This window comes from Paralichthys olivaceus, chromosome 11 (genome assembly GCF_024713975.1).
Source record: "Paralichthys olivaceus isolate ysfri-2021 chromosome 11, ASM2471397v2, whole genome shotgun sequence".
Classification (NCBI taxonomy): domain Eukaryota; kingdom Metazoa; phylum Chordata; class Actinopteri; order Pleuronectiformes; family Paralichthyidae; genus Paralichthys; species Paralichthys olivaceus.
In genome coordinates this window covers 8325288-8347496 of record NC_091103.1, presented here as the reverse complement: position 1 = coordinate 8347496, position 22209 = coordinate 8325288, and the positions used below count along the sequence as shown (strand labels likewise).

General features: G+C 41.6%; 1 protein-coding gene across 5 annotated transcripts in view; it reads right to left on the bottom strand.

Annotated features, from left to right (window-relative positions):
• Positions 1-22209, bottom strand: part of b3gat1a (beta-1,3-glucuronyltransferase 1 (glucuronosyltransferase P) a) — a 75787-nt gene that overhangs the window by 37069 nt on the left and 16509 nt on the right. For 4 of the 5 annotated variants that reach the window (XM_020094873.2, XM_069534032.1, XM_020094872.2 and 1 more), the window contains exon 2: positions 2510-2736. The exons of the other annotated variant lie outside the window; for it this stretch is intronic. The gene's annotated coding sequence lies outside the window, so the exon portion shown is untranslated. The remainder of the gene's footprint in view (positions 1-2509; positions 2737-22209) is intronic. 5 annotated transcript variants of the gene reach the window in all.

The following is a 22209-nucleotide window of genomic DNA, read 5'->3' as shown; positions in this document are numbered from 1 at the left end:
TGTTGACCAGATTTAATTTTGAACATTTTTGGCCTCCAGATCCTGCAGATTTAAGGTCACAGAATAAGAACACCTTGCTCAAATGATGACAAAATCTACTATTTAAATTACAATTTTGCCACGGACTTATCATTTTAAACACAAGTATTTAACCTTCCTCACAACCATCTGAGGACAGGCAGTATAGATAAGGGATGGATATATATTATCTGTAAGACTCTTGGCCAGCGCTGGTCAGAGCAGAGGGAAAAATAGGAATTATGGTCTCGGTGTGTCTGGTGGTCTCTGAGCTTTCTCTCTTATGCTCCCTCTTTTTTCTCTGTCAAACTGTGTCACAGACACACACACACAATTTTATCTCCCTTTCTCCCTCTTATTCTCGTGTCCCCCTCCTTCCTCATCCCATCTTCCATCCCTCTTTCTCACAGACAATTTCTCCCTGCCTCTTTTTTCATTATCCTTTTCTCCACATCATCTCCAACCTCTTTTATTTGTCTTCTCTTCCTCTATTCATCTCTCTCTCTCTCTCTCTCTCTCTCTCTCTCTGTCCCTCTGTCCTTTTGACTGGATCTCTCTGGGGGCAGATGTGTCTCTGTGGCCCTCTGCAGATCTGGAAAGGACATCCTCTCAGTTTAATTCAAGTCAACCCCGGTCTCCTGGTGCTCCAAGACGCAGCATGTGTGACAGCTCTGCAGAGACAGCCAGAGGGAACAGACAAGTCTCATCTGCATATACGTGTGTGTGTGTGTGACAGGGGGAGTGTGTTTCAGCCAGCCATCTTTTAACATTTGCCAAGACACTGAAAGAGTTAATTTCACCCTGACAGCGATCCTGGCTGTCTATAAATCTATGATGAGGGGCTGCTATGTTGATTAGTCGGTGTTAATTCAGCTCACGCTAATTAAAGGGGTTGGTGGTGCTATATAAATCTTTACATAACATACGCTGCGTGTTGTGAACTTGGTGGTGAGACTGTAAATATCATGCCTACATACGAGCCAGGCAGCCGCCCTAACGCACAGCTGACTGTAAGAATATTGCATAAAACAACACTGAATCTAATGCAGGAGATGTAAGGGAGTCTCCATATTATTAATCATTTTACGAGAGTGTCTCACTTTTGAATTAAATCCTTCATGAATATCAGGCATGGACATAAAGTTGAAGCGGTGATGTAATCCATGTGCAGTGTAGAGCTGCAGCCTAACCTGGCTTTTACCAGTTTTGGTAGTGAGGAGACAACAGAGCCTATAGAGTATAACAGTTACTGCACACTCTGAGAATGGCTCTGGTTCAAGAATAATTCCTGTTCATTTTCTAAATCACACTTGTAGTCTGTGGTAAGTCTGCCTTGGATGGTTAAAATACTATGGCCAATAATCAAACTGTCTTTCAAACTCTCATCATTTCGTTTGTCTTTCAAACTCTCATCATTTGCATTGTCATCAGCGCTTGAGCTCTCACACCTCCCCCTCCCCCAACCTACTTCCCATTACTCCAATGCTATATGCCTACACATATATATATATATATATATATATATATATCAACCTCTAATAATATCAGAGGCCAGGGGGGATCACAGACAGCAGGGGTAAGTGGATGTGTCACATCATTTTGCACCTGTCCTCCACCTAATTCCTCTGCTGGATTTTCCTGGTGAAAATTGAACGTCCATTGGACAGAGAGCAGAAAGACTGCCATGATGGAAAGAGACAAAGAGGAGCTGGGAAAAATGGGGAGCGGAGGTGCTATATCACCTGCATCCTACTTTTATCTCTAACCCCTTGCTTGATGCTTGCAGGGAGTTTTATATTGAGCTGCTGTGTAAAAGAAATTCATGAATAAGGCGGCTGAGTGTTTGTTCACATGGGATGTCAGTGAAAAAAAAGCAAAGCAAGACAGTCAAGGTCATCCCAGCTTTCAGTTTAAAATGTATACATATATATATATTAAAATATCTTTGGGTATAGGAACATACTGCTCCTAACTCCTACTCCTCCTGGGCAGCAGAAGCTCAGTCCATAGAGATTTGGCTTGGGAACCGAAGGCTGGCCAGTTCAAGTCCAGCATGGACTAAAAGTATGGAAGGTGGACTGGTAGCTGGAGAGGTGCCAGTTCACCTCCTGGGCACTGCTGAGGTGCCCTTGAGCAAGGCTCCAAACCCCCCAATTGCTCGCAGGGCGCTTCTCCGGGGCGGCCCATCACTCTACCATCTCTCTCTATATTTGCATGTCTATGAGCCCTTTGTGTGTGTGTGTGGAATTGTGGGTTAAAAACTGCATGTATAAATACATTTAAAAAAATGAGTGTAAAAAGAATTTCCCCCTTGGGGGATCAATAAAGTATGTGTTCTTCTAACAGGTTTTATTCTCCATTCCAGTTCTGAACTCCATTTCTTGTTTGTTGTTTTGGTAAAACTCAATAGTTATGAGAATGTGTAGCATTGCCCTGGTCGGTGGTATGGATGTGTTCCCCTCAACAACAATGAGAACAATAGGATACTCACAAGCAATCCTCTGCTCGTCTGCAGCAAGCGCAGGCCCCGCCTCCAGTGTATTCCTTTCCTTTTTTGCGTCTGAGTTGTCGCAAACTGTCACAACTCTTCGCCTCAAGCCGGCCTTGATTGGCACCCGTCTGGAGAGCGGAGACACGTGCGACTCAAGGTGGTAAAAAACAGTGTCACTGGTGGCATCCAAACTCTCCCGACAAGTTTCACGTCCTCAGGGCTGGCCCCTGGAGAAACAAGAGCACGAGAGATGTGAGTGTAAGAATGGGCCTCCTCTTCCTGACACAATGAGGGGCATTGAAGAAAGGGAATGAGCAGGATGGCAGATGGGAGGAGACGCTGCCATTCTATAACAGCCTCTGGGTCATTCTCTGAGCCTTGCTGATAGAATTTGTGTTTACATCTGGACAGTTGTCAGGAGACACAATCATCGTGTGAATCTATTCCTCTGAACACAGTGAGGTGAAGTTATCTGCTGCTTGACAGACGAAATCAATGAGGTATTTATTTTTGCCTTTTCAGGGTGTGCCTTTTAGGACTTCACCCAGGGTGAAGTCAGCTTGATAGTTCATTTCATATTTTCATCATACAGTTGACAACCACCTGCACTGCTTTGTAATGAATGCATTTATATGTATTATTATATAAATATTTATTTAATTAAATTTTATTATTAATAAGTGTTTTTTCGTCCTGCTCTCTAGGGATGAACTGGTGAAGAAAATGTGCATATATGCTAAAACATAGCAGCAGCTTGACAACTTATTCAGCCTATCAGCTATTAATAGACATCTTCCTCATATGTATGCCGTCTGGGGGGCCTCATTTTCAAAATGTCCATTCAAAGGAAGAAGAAGAAGAACAAACACACCAGCTGCACTTCTCACTTACTCCACCACAATTCCTTTGCAGGACTCCCGCAGCTACAACTCTCAATTATTGATGAGACTTCCTCTGTGTGCCTCATCTGCCACAGTGCCGGTCGTACTAGCCTTTGGGCAGCCGCCGCGGTTGTGGAGAGGGACCAGCTGATGCCACGCAAGGAAAAATGAGACAAGGGTCGAGGACATTAACAACCTATTGACAAGGAGCGATGCAGAGGGCACGCAGCGTTGCAGGTTATTGGTCTAATCTAAATTCAATAGGGTTGTCATATGGAAAGAAAGTAATTATCTCAAATCCATGGGGAATGGCCCCTTCTGTAGATCCAGCTGACTCGCAGATTGTCGACCTGAACAGTAGGATTTAAAACATGCTCGGTGGTGCCAAATAACAATAACAGAACCAAGCTGGGAAAATGCACTTTTATGTTTACTTGCACAAAATATTCTAGTTTTTGCCCTTGCTCAGAGGAGGACAGTACTTCTACTAAGCTGTTTACTTAAAGAAGATCAATATTCTTACATGCAGCTTTGCATACTCCAATTACAACCGTAAATCCTACAGCTATGCCCTCTCTACAACGGTATTCAATGATAATTGTGTTTATACAAAACCCAGTTGATGTCCAGATCTTTTATAACGTTAAAAAAATCATATTTTTAATGCACTGTATCCATGTGAAAAGATTGCTCCTAAAACATGTATAATGTTGATGTATCCCCCATGTTCTTAATTAATTCTAAATTCAGAGCAAGGCCAACATTTTAAATATGCAAACAAAATATGCTGTTTGAAATGTGATATAATATCTTCATATGTAAATTATACTCAGCTAATCTTGGAATATATCTCAAATGTCAACGTGGGTATTCGGTATTACATGTCTAATTGAAAATATAGCTTCCGTAATTTTGAAGGGCAATGTGGAAGAATTGGCCAAATGTCAAAGCCATACACAATGTTACTCATTAGAGTGCATGGCACAACAGTCCCCATTATTTCTGCCCCAAATCCTTCATGTTCATTTGGAAATATATTCTAAAACTACTGCTGAATCTACATTAACCCAGTTCCCCATTGGTAGTTACAGGTTTCTAGCCCTAAATCTGTACCAAATTTCAAACACTCATCGATATCAGTCCCCTATAAGTTTTCAGAAAACACCCCAATCTAACAATAGCAAAACTGATGAAACATTTTCTGGATCTGCCCCTTTGTCTGTATATACTCAAAACTTCTTTCTTGACCATAAACCCATTGTTCCACCAAGTTTCATGGAAATCTGTCGGGTAGTTTTTGAGTAATCCTCCAGACAAACAACCAACAAACAACCAACAAACAACCAACAAACAACAAACAAACAACCAAACATAACCTCCTTGGCTGAGGTAAGAAATAAAATGCCAGCAGCCAATTAACAGAAAGTTGTCTTAAGAAACAAGCACAGGCCCTCCCCCTCCACTTCCTGGTCACACTGGCCAGTGAAGATACCAGGACGAATCCTGGTGGACCACCCTGTCAGTGGTCCATCAAAAAATCCATAAAGTTTTACCAGCCCTGTCAGTCAGTGTACTCTGTGGACTTATCATTGAGTGTGCACATGAGGGCGTGTTGCATGCTTTTTCCATGACTGGTGTCACTGGCCACTCACATTAGCTTGAATAAAACTAGCCTCAGCATTTATGCCAGTGTTGCCAAACTTGCTCGGACTGGAGAATTATATTTTCCAACTGGTTTACAACTGGTTGTTTCCTTCGGTTATTGTTAGATTGACGGGGATGATTTCACACCCAGTCTGACCAGAGACAGAAAAGATGTGGTGGTGGCAGAGGACGAGAATGAGTTAGGGAGGAAGAGAAGCTATAAGTTAGAGCAGGAGAAAATTGGCTGCTGGCACACACACACACACACACACACACACACACACACACACACACCCTCCTCCTTCATCACACTGTCTTGTTCTACTTTGACATGATGGAGATTGAAAGACCTGTTCAAACCTACACCCTAACACCACTGCTATTGCATGTTGTGATTCAAGTCTCAAGGTCTCATGGTGGAAGTGTCCATGTATCATCATTTTTACAACCCCACAACTACATCCTGTTAAAAAGAGAAACAGTTTATACATAATAATGAAAAGAGCTATGATACATGTATGTAACATGTAAATAAAACAGGCTCAAGACTCAAAAAATGTGTTTTTATTCTTTGTTAAAGGACACGTAGTTGCACAGCAGGTCATTCAGTGCAGGGTGAGACTGATGGAAAAAGCTCAAACTAGAATAACTGTCAGCCTCTAGACTGTAGTGACCAAAGGAGGCAGAGGAGCTCAAGCTGTGCGAGTGCTCACAGGGGTTAAAAGCTCAGAGATAAAACCCAAGATGTGTCTTTTCTGCAATGGTTGTGTTGCTGTATGGTTACTACACTGAATTGAATGTGGCTGCGGAGGAGGAACATCGTGAAAGCAAGGGATGGGGGTCATTTTGAAGATAGACTGATGCCACACAAGTTGTGGAAAGTGTTTTAAGCACATTTCTTTAGTTACTCCACAACTGACTATCTGCTGTTCTATGTTTATTCATATAACAGCATTAGTCATTAGCTGTAACTGTTATTGGCAAACAGAATTGGTGTCCGAACCCCCTTTCTTGATGACAATGGCTTCTTGAAACAGAAATGCATCTATCTAAAGACAAATTAAACCATAAAAAGAAGTAGATTCATTACTTAAACTGAAAACAAATCACATTTTCTTTAATACCCTTTAAAGTAACCATGTAAATGTTTTTGCGATGGTGATTTGGCAGCTGCAGCGTTTATGTAAATTCTGGGATTAAAGTTTAAAAAAAAAGAACAACCTCTGACTGAAAGGAGGTTGGGGGGTGTTGACTACCTTCACTGCTGCATTCTTCTTTACAATAAGTCTTGAATGTTTATGTGCATCAAATAACTTTGTTTTGAATTGCTCATTTTGTTAGTGAGCCCAACCAGAGAACTCTGACATTGACATTTGTTGGCACCTTGCATGAGGAATGCATTTAATAGCTGATTTCAAACCTGCTGTTTACTGTCCTTCACCAGTGAGACAATGTTACAGGAGTGTAAAGATAAATCATTGGTGTGCTCCTTCAAGTTCAGGTCATATTCCTCCTAGGTCTTGGTAAGTTTGTGTTCCCATTTAATAAGGTCACCTAGCAACAGAGTGATGCATTTAATGTGTTATTAACATCTGCAACAAACTCCCTTAGGACTTGATGGAGTCATGGCACAATCCCCTACATAGCGGTTGGTGTCTCCAACACTGTTCATCTGCCTTTCTGGTGTACGTGCGTAGGTGTAGCCACACTTTCACACACTTTTCAACAAGCTCATACTGTGCCGCGGGCTGTGGTGGCTCTAACGTGGGTTGACCACGAAAGTCTGTGCATCTGGCAGTGATGGATGGACGACAAAACACAAAGAAGCCGGAGGACTGTATGGAGGGAGAGAGGAGACAGGGTGGTGTGGATATTGATTGACTGGAAACCTGCGAAATATAAGACATCACATATAGAGATGGACTCACTTTCACCCATTCTCTCTCTCTCCCTCTCAGCAATAGGTTCTTCATTCGAATCCGTTCGTTTGCATATTCTCCCCATGATTGTTTGGATCTTGACCTGGTACTCCAGCTTCCTCCCACAGTCTGAATACATGGTGGAGGTCAGGTTGTGTGGACAGATTAATTGTAGGATGCGGTTCACGAGGTCCGAACTGATATTAAACGGTCTTGTCTGCATGATTGACGTCACCAGTTTATCCTGCCCTTATAGCTGTAGCCTAGCAACAGAGTTGTTGTTGGATACAACAAGAAAGTCTTAAGACTCAAGCAGCGTACATCTTGTTGTCTGTCGGCGCCATTACCTCTTTGAAAAATGGTTTGTCACCATAGTGCAATAACTTCTGGGATAAGTTAGTCCTAAAAAGGATCCACTTGTTGGAGCCTTTGTTTCTCAGGAATGGAAGGATGTGTTTGTCCAGTCTCAAATTCAGCCTGTCAAGGTTACCTCCCCTGAATTGAGACACAGCTATTGATTGTGAGTGTGAATAGATGTTTGTCTCTGTATGTTGACCCTGTAATGGACCAGCAACCTGTCGAGGGTGTAGCCCACATTTAACCGAATGGGATTGTATATAAACATTTCTTCCATTATATGATTCATGAATTCTAACCTTATGAACTTATATACTGACTGCTGCAGGGGCTTTTATGTTTTTATATTTTATATTATAGAAGCTGAGAAGCTATTTGAGCCTCATAGGAACAGTCCTTTCTAATTCTCTTTCCACCTGATGAATTCAATGTCCAAGACACAAGTACAGTATAACACACACACACACGCATGCACACACACAGTTAAACTATATGCCACAGCAATATCATCTACACAGGCAGGCTCATTGCCCAGAGCAAGAAAGGCAACCTCCTGCTTATTTCTGCACAATTCACTATGGTAACTGCTTTTTATATATTTACATCTTCATATCTTTGGAGTGTTACACCTTTGTGAGAATCCTCTGCAGAAATTCCCCAGACACAGAATAATCCCATCTCTCCTCTCATACATCACGTTTACACTGTGTGCAATAGAGATAGTCCTCTGTTACGGTATTTGTATGTGGAATGTGACCTGCTGAGGTAAAAACCTCACAGGTCTGTCCTCGGCTGAATCTTTGATGTTGTATCACATAATAGCAGAGATAATGGCAGAGCTGGTGGCCTTTTCCACTCTGAAGACATCTGTCATTTGAGTGAAAATTGCCAGGTTTGTCATGAAAGAGACTTCATCGTGCCTTTGAGTATGGCTCAATGATTAATTCAGGCACGTCAGTTGGTGAGTAAATGCTTCTTTATTCTCGTGTAAGTGGTCAATATTAATAATGCACAGGCATGTCTAAGTTCAGCATCCGTCTTGGCAAAGTTCAACATGGAAGGTTTCACCAGCTGCACACGCTTGTCACCACATCCCTTCTTACTCGTTCTTTCTTTCTTTTCCACTCCACTCCATCCTCTCTCTCCCTCTCTCTCCCCGGCTCTGAAAGGAGCCGTGCGGCTCTGACGCCTGCTCTGACAGGAAGATGTGACCCATCAGCGGTAATTGGAGGAGCTGTGGTGGTTGGGTTTCTCTGGGAGTGATCGATCCCACCGTTGGTGGAGGTGGACAGGCAGGCTGACATTGCTGCACCCCCCTACAAGCCCCCGACAGCTCAATGAAGGTGAAGCTGCATGAGCACAGGATGTCCTGTTATGAGAACACTCCTCAGGCATGCAGGTCACCCTCAAGCCCCCAGAACTCACAGGCATTCAGTTAAATCATAATCACCCATTTAGTCAATTATCAGCAGGGCAGAAGCACATTGAGTTTAATGTTAGCCTTTCATTATACTCACATTAAAGATTTAAAGAAATGTCAGAGGCTTAATGGCGGTGATGTGATGCAATTATCTCCAAGGTGATTTATTTAAAAGATTTTACAGCTGTAATCTCCTCATGCATTCTGTGAGGTATACAATTTAACTGCACTGTCATGATAAAATAGCATGAGATGCAGACTTTGCAGGAGGATGATTTGCATGTGTGTGTTAGTGCCGATCTGCCTTGTTGTGTCATTGGAGTCTTTGTTTGTTCCCTGCTTATGTTTCGTTTTTTTTTTTTTTCCAAGACCGAAAACTCAACTGTGCTGATCTTGGCCTGACAACCGGTTGCCATGGCGACACACAGCTGTTGGGACTAGTGGCGTGCTAGAAAAAGCTTAGTGCAGTTTAAATCAGAGGAACTAGTTATTTACCAATTGCTGTTGTATTACCCTCACCACTGTCAGACCTCATGTTAACACAGGTCAGTCACTGTGGCTTTAAAAAATCGAGTTCAATTTATAGAGAAAATGCATTGCATGCTAATTTAATGATTCAAACTTCCTGCATGAAATAAGACTGTCCCATGCTTTTTTTTTTATATAGCTCATCTTAATATTTTCCCTCTTTCCTTTGTTACTCATTCTTATTCTTACTATTTCACTTACTCCATAAAAATGGGTGTTAACATAAAAGTCCAGTGTAGATTCCAACATACAGTGATAGTTTTGCCAATAAAACATATAAATGCTCTAAATATCATCTCTTTCCGCTTCTTTGACAACATCAGAGCTTGTTGCAGAGTGTCACCCTTGTGACCAGCATTATTGTACCTGCATCGATTCATGTGGCTCCGACTGCGACCGAAGCGCCTCCATGTCCTGGCTCACAGCCACAGCTAATAAACCGGCCCAGTAATGGCCACAGTGATATCATGCAATGCCAGCTGCAAAACAAAAAACAAAAAAATGGACACACATGGCATGGCCGTAGCGAGGATTTTTATGTACTGTGGTCACTAAGTCTGAGTGTCCTGTAACACAGACACATATACCCTCAGAAAACAAAATCAATATAGCTTCTGAAATGTGTTTTGGCTGGACTTTTTCCATTTTATCTTAGTCACTGTTTGACCTAAATGCTGTCTCCAAGTCTTTTCCACAACATCAGGAATAATACAAAACTTTCATGCTTCTTTTTCATCAATTATTGACTGACCTAGAAGTCAGCACATTTTCAGATACTTCCCCTGTGTTGACAAAAGACAGCTAAAATCTCCTTTAAAAATAAAATAGTTTTATTTCAATAAATGATACATTGGGTGAAGCAATAATTAATTAATCAATTCTATTACCATCTAATAATTAAGATACTTTTCTACAATAAATATAGTCATATATGTTTTATATTCATTAAAAAAAACTTTCTCTGTCTATTTTATATTAGATAATAATAAATATGCCATTAGGATATTTAATATAAATAGATATTTTTATTTGTATTGTTTTTTTATCTATGGTTCTCCAGGAGTTTGGCAAATACTTCAGAACAGCCTGCTGTTGATATTACCTGCTAAAACCCTCAGGGAGAACTTCAGACAGAGAAAGAGGACAGGAGAAGGTTGTGGCATTACAGGCAAATCCCCCCGTAATATTACCTCTCTTCCCCCCTCACACACACACACACACACACACACACACACATGTAAACACACACACTCTGGCAGACTGGACCCGTAGGGACCTCGATTTTGTCCCCATAGGTGACATGAGTTCTCGTGGATTGGTATGTATTGAGTTTTAAGTCTCCCCATGATATAAAAACAAGTAGACACCACACACACACACACACACACACACACACACACACACACGCACACACACGCACACACTCACACGCACACCACTTCTGGAATACATTGATCCCTGTGAAGAATTTCCAGCTGGAGCCAGAGCTGCGGAGCTGTACAAGAATAACACTGGCAGCCTGAAGGTGCTACTGGGTGAACCAGCCAGGATCTCTGTTAGTCTCTGGGGTATAAATAGATAATAGTTGCTGGTGCTGTCCCGTTGGAATGCAGCACCATCTAAAACATTATTTAAAATTCTGCCAAGATAAATTGCCAAGAGACTCTGTTACCTTATGTATTTATTCACATTTTCATAAAAGAAAAAACTATTGCTTTTAATGTCAAACCCCATCACCAAGCTTGTGTGAGTTCACAAAGTTGGCTTGTGGTCGCTGTGTCCCTCACTGACTCCCCATAGTCTTCTACCCTTGGAGTGGCCGATATGACGGACCAGTGTTGATGTTTTGAGTACCATTACACTAATAGCACACTCACTCCCAAAGTGAAGCAGTCACAACCTTTCACTATAGACGGCTTTCATCTTCACAGCTGTCGCTCAGCCTCCCTGGGTCATTTTTAGCTTCTGCGAGAGTTCAATTGATCCCTGGGACATAGTGAAGGAGGAGAGGTCATTTTCTCTGGGCTATGGCGGGTAGCTGACCGTCATTGTTTGTGCTCTACCGCTTTCCTCTCGTGTTTGGTCTGATGCATTACAGCGGTAGAATGTTGCAAGAGGCAGCAGACCTCGCTGGTCGCTCTGAGAAAGTTTGAAGGTGATGACATGCACCAGGCTCGGAGCTTATTCGTCCTCCTGCGCTGAATGTTTGTGAGCTGCTAAAACCACAAGTGTGGCAGCCGCTGCAGACAGACAACAAGCTTATGCTGCCTGCAATATTTATCACTTTATCTCATCTGGCTTGTCCTTTCCCAGCATCGCACTCTGTGGTTATTGTTCCTCCACTGACTGATCATAAGGAGTTTAAGACTGCAGGTCACTCACCAGCATGAAAAATTAATGTTTTTAATGATGTATTTAAATATGTCACTCCCAAATATAACACTGGACTAAACGATTACGGATATAGCATATTTCATAACTTTTCCTACGGCTGCAACAAGACCATGAGTCCATCCTGGCAGCCCAGCGATGCTGTCTGTGCACACAGTTTGAGTTAAATGCTAATACCAGCACCTTCACAGTAATTGATCTCAGACATAAAGCGATGGCTACAACCTGATCATGAGATGAGATTGAACTGGAGACATCCTGAAAAACTGCCAACAGTTAAATTATTGAAATAACAGGTGTTTCCACCTGAATCTGACACACAGACACTTGAAGAGGTCCTGGTTCAAGTTTATAGATTTGATGTAAATTGAATTAATCTTTATTTTAACTTAAAGTTACACAGAAAATTACTATTGATTATAAATGTCCAATATAGTGATTAATTGCTTCTCCTAACACCATCTTAAGTCCTAAGGGTTCATACTCTGGTCACCATTAACATGTAAATGTTTGGGAATCCATCACATTTTTTAGACATATAGGTTAGCAACAAACCAGTGGCACATCATCATCCACAGAGTCAACACTGGCAAAAAAAAGGTCAGAGAAAAAAGTTTTGTGTTATGCCTTCAAGACTTTTACAACATTTAACTTTTCCTTGTTTCCACAAAAGTGCAGTCCAAACTCTGCAAATTGAATCAGGTGCATGAAATACCCAGGCATGTTGGTTGGCTACGGGGCCGGTGCACTGCAGTGAATGCCTCAGCAATAGAGCTGACGTCTAATCATGTATCATATTACCTACATGTTTTCGTTCCCCGGCACGACACTGGCAGTCTGAACACCACTTTGACCGCTGGTGCAGTCAGGCAAACAATAAGAAAATCCCTCCAACATGCTCCGACAATTGAATCCTGCACGAGCCGCAATTATATGTTGCTCCCAGAGGTGGTCTCCTTGACACCCTAAAAAAGGTAATATACCCTCTGCTGTAGAACACAATCACATGGTTCACACACCCAGTCTGCATAATTACAGAGGGCTTGGGGAAATTGAAGGGCTCCACTACCCATAAAACTGGGGGCTTAAGTAATATTATTGAGAGGGGAGGCATTCAGGAGAACATGGATGTCCTTGTTGGATCGCTGCTGCTGCATAGATTGGACAATCTGCCACGTTCGGATAAAGACGTAGTTAACAGTTCCCTCACGGCAGCGCGTGACACACAGCGTTGTGAGCAGCATGATGACTCCTACACCAGGTTTAAATATAACGATGGGATTTATATAACACTTAGCCGCATAACATCTCTCTCTCTCTACCTATCTATCTATCTATCTATCTATCTATCTATCTATCTCTCTATCTCTCTCTCTTTCTCTCTCTTTCTCTCTCTCTCTATTCATTTTAAGTTTTCAGACAGAGGTAGTACTTGGGACAGAAGCTCCATGAGCGTAAAGCGTACTTTTCGCTAGATGAATCTCCACTGACAGGTCCGATCAGAGCGGAGACAAATGACGAGACGTCTCCCCCCATCTGCCGTCAGCGAGCCTGACAGAGCTCTGTCTGGTTCACTCAGAGCTCTCAGGCACAACTTCACATTCAATCAGGGGGATTTTGACCTCTGCATTGCTATTAAGCCATGCTACCTCCACAGTCACAACATCGCAGCGCCCTCACCAGTGACTGCAGTCGAGGGAGTTGAAGTTGCTGAGAATTACAGCGGCATCTCATCTTGATTTGATAAAAAGGGGGCAGTGGCTTGACTGACAGAGGGCACATTTTCTGGCCATTGATGGAAGAGCAGGGAAAACTGCAGTATGGATGAGTGTGATGGTACTTAAAGATTTGAAGGCAGAGCACGGGTCCGTTTATCTGATAGCTGATTCAACAGGAATGCGAAATACTAACAATATCTGTTTCACCCTCAAAACTTTTTAAAATGCAAAGTCCAGCACATTTTATACTCCCACCAGGCGCGAGTTGCTGAACGTCTTTTAACAAGTCTTTTGCAAAACTGTCAAATGGATTCTATCCTTTTCTAACAAAGCTTCCACTCTTACAAAACTTTAAAATAAATGATAAAAAAATGCACCCTGCGGTGGTTGATGAAAGATCTGTTAATTGATTGGATACACTCCTGGGACTGCCAGTATAGACCTTTGCTCTTGGCATCAAAATAAAGGTTTTTGATGGATGAGAGATTTCAGGATGCCAAGCCATCACAGCCCGAGAACAAAGTGATCAAACCCACGAAACAGACCATCATTTGGCACCGAAAAGCATCTTTCCTCTGCCAGTTTCCCAGGGAGCCTGCAGGGGAAAATGACTCTGTATCTGTTTCTTTGTTCCTTCCACTTAATTGCTTCAGAGAAGCAACATGTCAGCTTGGTTCATGGGGAAGAAACTGCTTCTGTCTCGCTTACAAGGTGAATTTTAACTGCCATGAAGAAGATCCCCCATTGTAATTCCGCGTATTTTGTGAGACAACGACTCTAACGACGGGAGGGATATGCCAACAAAGCCGATCACATTGCAAACACTGGAAGAAGTATGGTGGTCTAATTGCTGATTATAGGATAGAAGAAATGTAGGTGTTGGATGTGTTTCAGAGAAATACGATTAAAAAAAAAAGGAAAATTCCTCTGATCTTCATGTTTCACTGAACAGATTAATGACAGGAGAGATTTCAATTGTGATTATCTTGCAGAATCCAATTACCTGTACGCTCTGCACTTCCCACTGTGTATATACTTCATCCCAAAGTGTCTGAATATGTGGATTGGTGTTTTTATTTCGAGTTATACTTCCAGCACAGGAGTATCCTCTATTCGGAAACCGACCTGTCACACTGAGACTGGAACTACACCACAGTTCCCTGTGGACACTCACCCAGGCGTAACACTTGCTCAAGACAGAAAAAAAACGGCTTTATATACTGTCTGATCATATGCACTGCAATGGTAGGCATGAGGTCTAAAATTCTCCACAGTGTTACCACAGGAAAACTGGCCTCAGTGAGTGACTGGCATTGAATTAGAGGGCACAGAGGTCCGAGGCTTATTCTGTAAACTGATCTCAAAGAGCAAAGCGTGATGTACGGCCTTGGGTTTCTGAAGTTTTATGTGTCTGCACACAATGCAAACATTTTTCAGCACCTAATATAATTCAGCACTATCTCCTGTATTACTTTGAATATTTTACCTTGAATGTTTTTGAACACAGTTGACTCGAGGCGGTTTCAAGGTTAGTTTAGTTGTTGGGTCTCAACCCCTGGAGGGTGATTCCAGACTGGGTGCAAGTGAAAATTAAGGGCAACATGAATTGTTTGCAAGTTAATGTGATGATATCAGACTTCATGAGTGAAAATGATAGTGTCTGCAAATGAGACATAACTTCTGAAGTTTAACGTTAGTTAACACAGGCACCCTCTCTTCATAGTGTCATTGCTTGTTCTGTGCTCACTGCAGCCAATGTATAGTCTTGTCCATCAGCTCCTCGTGATAAACGAAAATGACAACTTGCCTCATATTAAGAATTTAAGTCTCTTTTCCACTGATCACTAATACCCACTAACTCGCTCTTGTCTGCAATGGGAATGAATATAATATGTATTTACTCATTTACCACCATGTAACATTTGTGAACTTATTTTTTACATCTTGGGGACAACATGCAACTTTTCTTCAGAAGATTAAGATTATACTGATTCAACGTTGCTGCGTGTAGTCATTGAATAGTCGCTAAAAGCTGTGAAAAGTAGAAAATTGTAATGTTTTTAATCCAGTTTTGTAAATATCTAACCATGTTTAAGGCCCCAGGTTTATTCACAGAGTAATCTTGTTTGCTATTGGTTCCACTTTACTTAGAAAGCGAAGTGAATCATTATGCTCCGAGAGATTGTATAGTGTAAATGTGGTGCAATGCATTTTAATGATGTAGCCACTTCTCAATAAACCCTTTTCAAACAAAAGCCAAGAAATGAATTAAACTAAACTAAACTCATTTCTTAAAACCAATGCATTTCCATGTGGAGCCGCACAGCTTTGAGCTCCAAGCACAAAGTGTGATTTAACAGTTCTGACTCAGTAAACAAAGCTAAACTTGCATCAAGGCAGTATATCCATTGTGATTACCACCCTAAGCACTCAGCAAAAATCAATAACATGTGCAAACATCAAACCAAACAAGATTTGCAAATTAGTTTTATAAAACAAATGCAGAGAGTAGAGAAAAAAGTCCTCTGAAGTAAACTGAGACACATCTCTCAGTCACTGGTGATAAGAAATATCCTGGGAAGGTTAAGAGTTTTATGGATTCCTTTGCATTTGGGGCATGGATGGTTTAAGCTGCAAAATGAAAGTCAGAGTCAAAGTCAGTGCATAATTAAGCCAGCAATGTGTGTGTGTGTGTGTGTGTGTGTGTGTGTGTGTGTGTGTGTGTGTGTGTGTGTGTGTGTGTGTGTGTGTGTGTGTGTGCTTGCTTAGTCCCTTTCTCTTGACATGTGAATGAAGGCTGATCAGGTCAGACTTTTAAAAGCAGGTATACTGACGTTTTCAAATTTCAATTCAAATTCACAATATCAAAAATTTAAAGATTAACATGAAAAGAAAAAAAAAAGTAAAATAGTTCCTCATTTTGCCAAAGTAATTATATAAGACTTTGATATATACAGTATAAGCCTTTTGAGCTTTTTAGCCTCTTTTGTGTAAGTTTTAGGTTTCAGCCCCTGAAGCCATTTTTTCTTTTTACGGCCTTACAGGCCTGTCCGACTATGTGACGAGATGCTAACATATCTACATTGACTGTATTTAAAGATATACAATGCGTTTCTTCTCCCTCCCAATATCCAGAAATAAATACAACTGTTTCCAGTTTGACCAATCATGTTTGAGCAGGCTTTGGTTGCCCACAAGTAAACAGTCCGTGTGGAGAGCGGAAGAGTAGAACACAGTGACCAAAATGCATCGGCTATAAGCTTTTAAATTTACTTTATATGCAGGTAGCGGCTATATAGATCGGTCTAACACCTTCAAAAAGTATCAGCATATTTGTACGATGTAAACTACTCAGACTGTAATTGGCTGTTGCCTCTAGAGGCTCATTCATTGTCATACAATAGCTCATTGGCTCCGAGATGCCCCTTCTACTAACATGGAGAAGGCTGGATTATTTAACTATTCTGCAGCCAGCCACCAGGTGGTGATTGAGACACGTTGGCTGCACTTTATGGGAGTGATCTATTGTCCATCTTTATATATAGTCTATGAACTGCATTTATCAGTCAAAGCAACTAGCTGATGAATTTAGCTGAACTATGAAAACTACAATTGTGCAAGCTTACATGCATTGATTGATGCAAAGTAACTACAGATCCCTAAGGTCAACAGTAACTTTCCTATAAATAAAAGACTAGACAGCTTCCTGAGTTGAGTGAATAAAATGAGAAACCTGAAACACACACCCACGTCATGGGTGCAGGTTTGTAAGATGAGTGATTAGCTGTCCAGGAACATAATGGAGATGCAGTCACAAGGAAAAGCTATAAGAACAACCAGCAAGCAACAGACATGAGCAGCATGTTAAGTAGTCAAAAGCGGAAACCTTCACTTCGTAAAAGACTGGAATAGAAAAGGGGAATAGAACATGTCACCTACAGTATCTGTACTAATATCAGAGGAAGACAAATAAGCAGGCTGCCCCCTCATCAATCACAGCCAAGGTGCCCTTGAATAGGATATGTAACCCAACATGATAATGAAGTGAGGTGTTGCCCTATTTCTATTCTGCTGTATCCCTCAGTACATAATTCAAATCTTGATGAGATCATCAAACGAAGTAGCTTTGAGTGATATCAGCCTGTCTCTCTGGGTCTGCTCTTAAAGGACAAAGCTCTCTAGTTTGAAAAATAAAGCCACTTTCCTTCTGGACAAAAAACAATCAACACACAAACATCTGAATTTTTTTTTTTCTGCAATGGGAAAGGATATAATCGGCATTCAATCCTTCAGTCGACAGGTTTTTATCGGCTCTGGTGCAATGTTATGAAACGCATCGAACTTACCGGCATTGGCACATAAATAGCAATGTTTGGACACTTCTTATTTTTGCTTGGGAGCAACGTGCAATGGTGATATATCTATTTTTTGTTAACTGCCAAGACCGCAAGGTGAGAGAGCTTCTCAGTTTGCGTCCATGTCTTTGAACATGACTCACGGGTGAAAAAGAAACTGAGTCAGACTCTACTGCTACAGAGGGGAAAGGATTCAATCGCCTTTATCAGAGGGTTATTGTACACTTACTAATTTCAGTGTAACAGACGACTGAGAAAAGTGTCAACCGCTCCTGCAAATATTCTCCTTATATTGTACTCTACACTTGAATCTCTGAAGCCACATTTGTCTGGCAGTAAAGAAACCCATAATGTCCCTGGAACGATCACTGTTCCTCCTAAAATGTATTTATAGGCTCTGTGACGCTGTAACACAAAGGTGGAGAATAAGCGTTTTCACTGGGTTTAGCAGTTAATTCAATGGAGCACACTCTTTTCCGAGGGTATAGATACATATGTATACAATTATTATATTTGATTGAAGGTTGGGCCCACTGCAGTTTAAATATGTAATCCTTCAGCTAACAGGCACATAATAGGTGAATTAGGTCTTTTTTCACAGGACTTTCTCTGAGTTTTGAAAGGAATGTGCATTATTCCTCTTTCCTTTGCCAACAACTTAATGTATCTTTTCTCCTCTTCGACCAGCACACTCTCCTCCCATTTCAACAAACTTCTAACAATATGCATTGAAGCCTCCGGTTGATACAGGGCTTCAAATAAAATCGCTTTCTCCCTTCTGCCTGCCTCCTCGCAGCTCCTAATGCAAAATGTGATTTACGTCGACAGAAGTCTCCACAGCCTCCTTCAGCCGCATCTGTCTCATTCTCGCTGCACACTTTTAAGTACCAATTTGGGGCCTTATTGAGCCCAGCTTAAAGTGCAAAGAGCAATTTGTCATGCAATCCATTGCTCAAGACAAAAAAGTTCAGAGGCACTTTATGAGCCTTGAGCATAACAAGCAGCCGGGGGAGCACATGTGGATCAAAAAATGAGTAGTCTCCGTCTTGTTTGGCCGATCAGGGACTTCTTCCAAAGCTTCCAGACCCTATTCACACCCCAGTGGAGACTTTGGTCCTCATTTGTCACAGGGGCCACCAAGCCGAATAGGTTGTCTGATTTTGATGAATGGAGCGAGGGCTTCTGTCCTTACTCTGCCATCCATCTTTCTGTGGATGTACAGAATTAAAGACAGACAACTCTCGCCAGGCAGCCTCCACAGCCCTGTGTCCAACTCCAACTGAAAACTCAGGTGGCTCGGAGGCCGTGTGTGACTTGTATTTTTCATCAATTAAATATAAGTCTAAATGTCTTTTGGGGATTTTATGACATACATCGACTGTTTCATGGAGGCTGCCAAGCGTTCAGCCACTTTTCAACACCTCCACAAATAAGTCGTATCAGCCAAGTGCTACATTTATCAGCGCTCACCTGTATGAAAGATGATTGATGAGGGGACATTCATTTGTCTGAGAAAAGACAAACTACTGCTGTGCTACCCTGTGTCACTCATGACTCATCCTCTGGTGGTTTCTGTGTAGCAGGATACACTTGTTAGAGGCAGTGGAATCCAGTGGAAGCCAATAAATTTGAATTAATTACTTCCCCCGGTGGATTGTGTTTTCACCCCTGTCCATATGTATGTAAGCAAGATTACGCAAAAACTAAGAGCACAAAACTTGGTGGGAGGATGCAGTCTGGATCAGAATATAATCCTTTAGATTTTAGTGCAAATCCGGATTAGGAATTAGAAGGATTTTTTTTTTTTACTCCAGTACTTCAAAATGGTGTTTTTCAACATTTCTGTTGATTCCTCAGAGAATTATTAATGGATCTTGATTCAATAGATATCACACGTTTGCTTCACTTGTAGTAGCTCTAATCATACTGTATGTCAGCTGCTGAGTGGTAGGGATTTTCTCTTGTTCAAAATAACCATGAAGGCAAGATAAGCGGATACTGCTTTATTGATACGTTTCAGATTTCGTTGGAAACTTGCTAGCCTGGTATCCACAGTACACACAGAAGTTTGGAAATACTGCCAGTCCCGTTTTAGTTTGAAAACTCCACTCCATGGTTTTAGTCTGAGATACTTGGAAACTATGATGTAGAAACTAACAACAGAACGTAGCCTTCGCTGATTGTCTGGCTCTTATCACATGACCTTTTTCTGCAAGAAAACAACTGGCATTAGCCTCGGCTACCAGTGTAGAGCGCAACATGGATAATCAGTTACAAGCGTTGCTGATCCTGTTGCCTTCACTAACAGCTGCTGTGCAATTAAATTCTGTATTTTGCAATGATACAGCTGCTTTCAGGAGGAGAGCTATGATTTGAGCAATTTGCATCAATTCCCAAGTCCAGTGGTGTTTTCAGCCCCTATATGGCATGCTCAAGACTTCCTGTTTACACTGGGCATGGACAGTGGATATGGGTGGATAAGCGTTTTGGTTGGTATATGGACAGGGACTAAAACTGATCCAAAGACAAAACGCTTGTGTGGACAGAAATTGTTTTAGTTTGAAAAGGTTTACAATGAAAACGTATGGATGTAGCCTAGAGACAGCTCAGAATTTGTTGCTTGTGCAGACATCTAGTGTCTTGGTCTTTGGAGACACTGGTCCTCTCTTTGTCAACGCTGCACACTATGGGCGCACAGCTCTGCCAGGGCGCTTTTAACAAACAATTGAGTCCAGATGTGTGTTTGCAGCTGCAGCAGTTGCAGAAATCAGGCACATCAGATGTCTATACCCTCACAGGAACAACGAGCCTCTCATCTCCAGTTCCTCTTTCAGAGCTGGAGTCGCATATCACCCCCGCTCATGTCGCCTCTGTCTCACACCTTTGGGAAATTAATGTCTGTACTGTAAATGCAATTTGGATTACTCCATCATAATCGAAAGACAACATGGCAATCCCTTAATATTAAAAAGATGTGGAAAAAATATATTCATTTTCATGAGCTTGTTATTCTGAAACTTCTGAATCAGGATTACTATGGATGGCACTCAATTCTTAAGTTCAACTACATAATCTTTTTTCTTTCTGGATTTCATGCATCTATGATTAGCTGGACAAATTGCTTCTTTACCTCCAGATATAACAAGATTGTGTCTTGCCTCTGTCTCCCAAATTAGACAGTGGAATGGACCCCGTCCATCTCCTGGCATGACATTGATTTTATCTCTCACATACCAGTAAGGGTTCATCTGGTGATACGGTTGCTATCACTGCAGCCTCTCTCCATCTCTCTATCTCACCTTCTTCCCCATCCCTCTTTCTTTTCTTTCAAATTAACAGAATCAAGGCTGGGGCATATCGCCTCTGCAGCCCATCCCCTGCCTCACTTCCACCTCCCTAATACCAGACAATGTTGCAATTACATTACAGCCTGGTGGTAGCACGGATGCCTGTGTCAAGGTGATAGCATGTGAGATTACACCTGCGTGTTCACCATGACTTCCACACAGCATCATGATGAAAGTGACTGACACTGTGTCTCGAATCAGTGCCTGCAGGCAGAACAGAGGCCCTTGCAGACGGGTTCGGGCTGCAGGCGGTATGGAGAAGCAGGGTGGTGCCCCAGAGGAAAGAAAAACAGCCCAGGTGGTCTTTTGAAGCAGGTATTTTTCCACTGAATATAGACTGTCCTTTGTTCTGTGAAGGGATGTCACGGCACGGCATCTCTTAACCTTGAGACGACACCGGGGGCATATAGATTTGAGTAAACATTTCTTGTCATAATTCAGCTGAGAAAAATCACTGTTTGTATCTCTGTGGGCTACGTGCTGTGTGTGCTAATCTGGGCTGGAGGAAAATGTTCTTTGTCTTCCTGGTTCTTTCCTCCATGTTTTTCTTTACCATCAGGGATTTTTTTTACAAAGGAATATCCCACAATGCTTTCACATTATATTTGGATTCAGGCACTGCTGCAGAATAAATAGCTTATTAGTTTTTATTGTCTTCATTTAGATGAAGGTGCACATTTCACAGCCTTTTTTCAATTATATTTTTGTTCATAATGTGTAGGTGTTAGTTACTCACGATTGCACATGTGAAACACAAAGGTAATAAAAAACAAGATCACACGAAATGGCAAAAAACTCTTTGCTAACAGTGATTTAACAGACAAAAATGTAATTGCTTTGCTCTCTTCTTGGACATAAATACCAGATAACTAAATGAGAAACAGTCCAAAGGCTATAAAGGCAGATCTAGAAATGTTCTAAATCAGGGGCCATAAAGTGGCCCCAATTTACACAGAGGGGCCAATTATATGTCCAACAGCCAGGCACACCTGATTCAGTAAGGTGCACATTTAAGTCATTCCTCGTTTACTGTTCACTCTGTTAGCTATGAGCAAAGCCACATATCATTGGATAATCTTTGAAATGTGTTCCTTGTTCAAACACATTGTTTATTTCAAAAAAGCTTAGAAAATACAAATT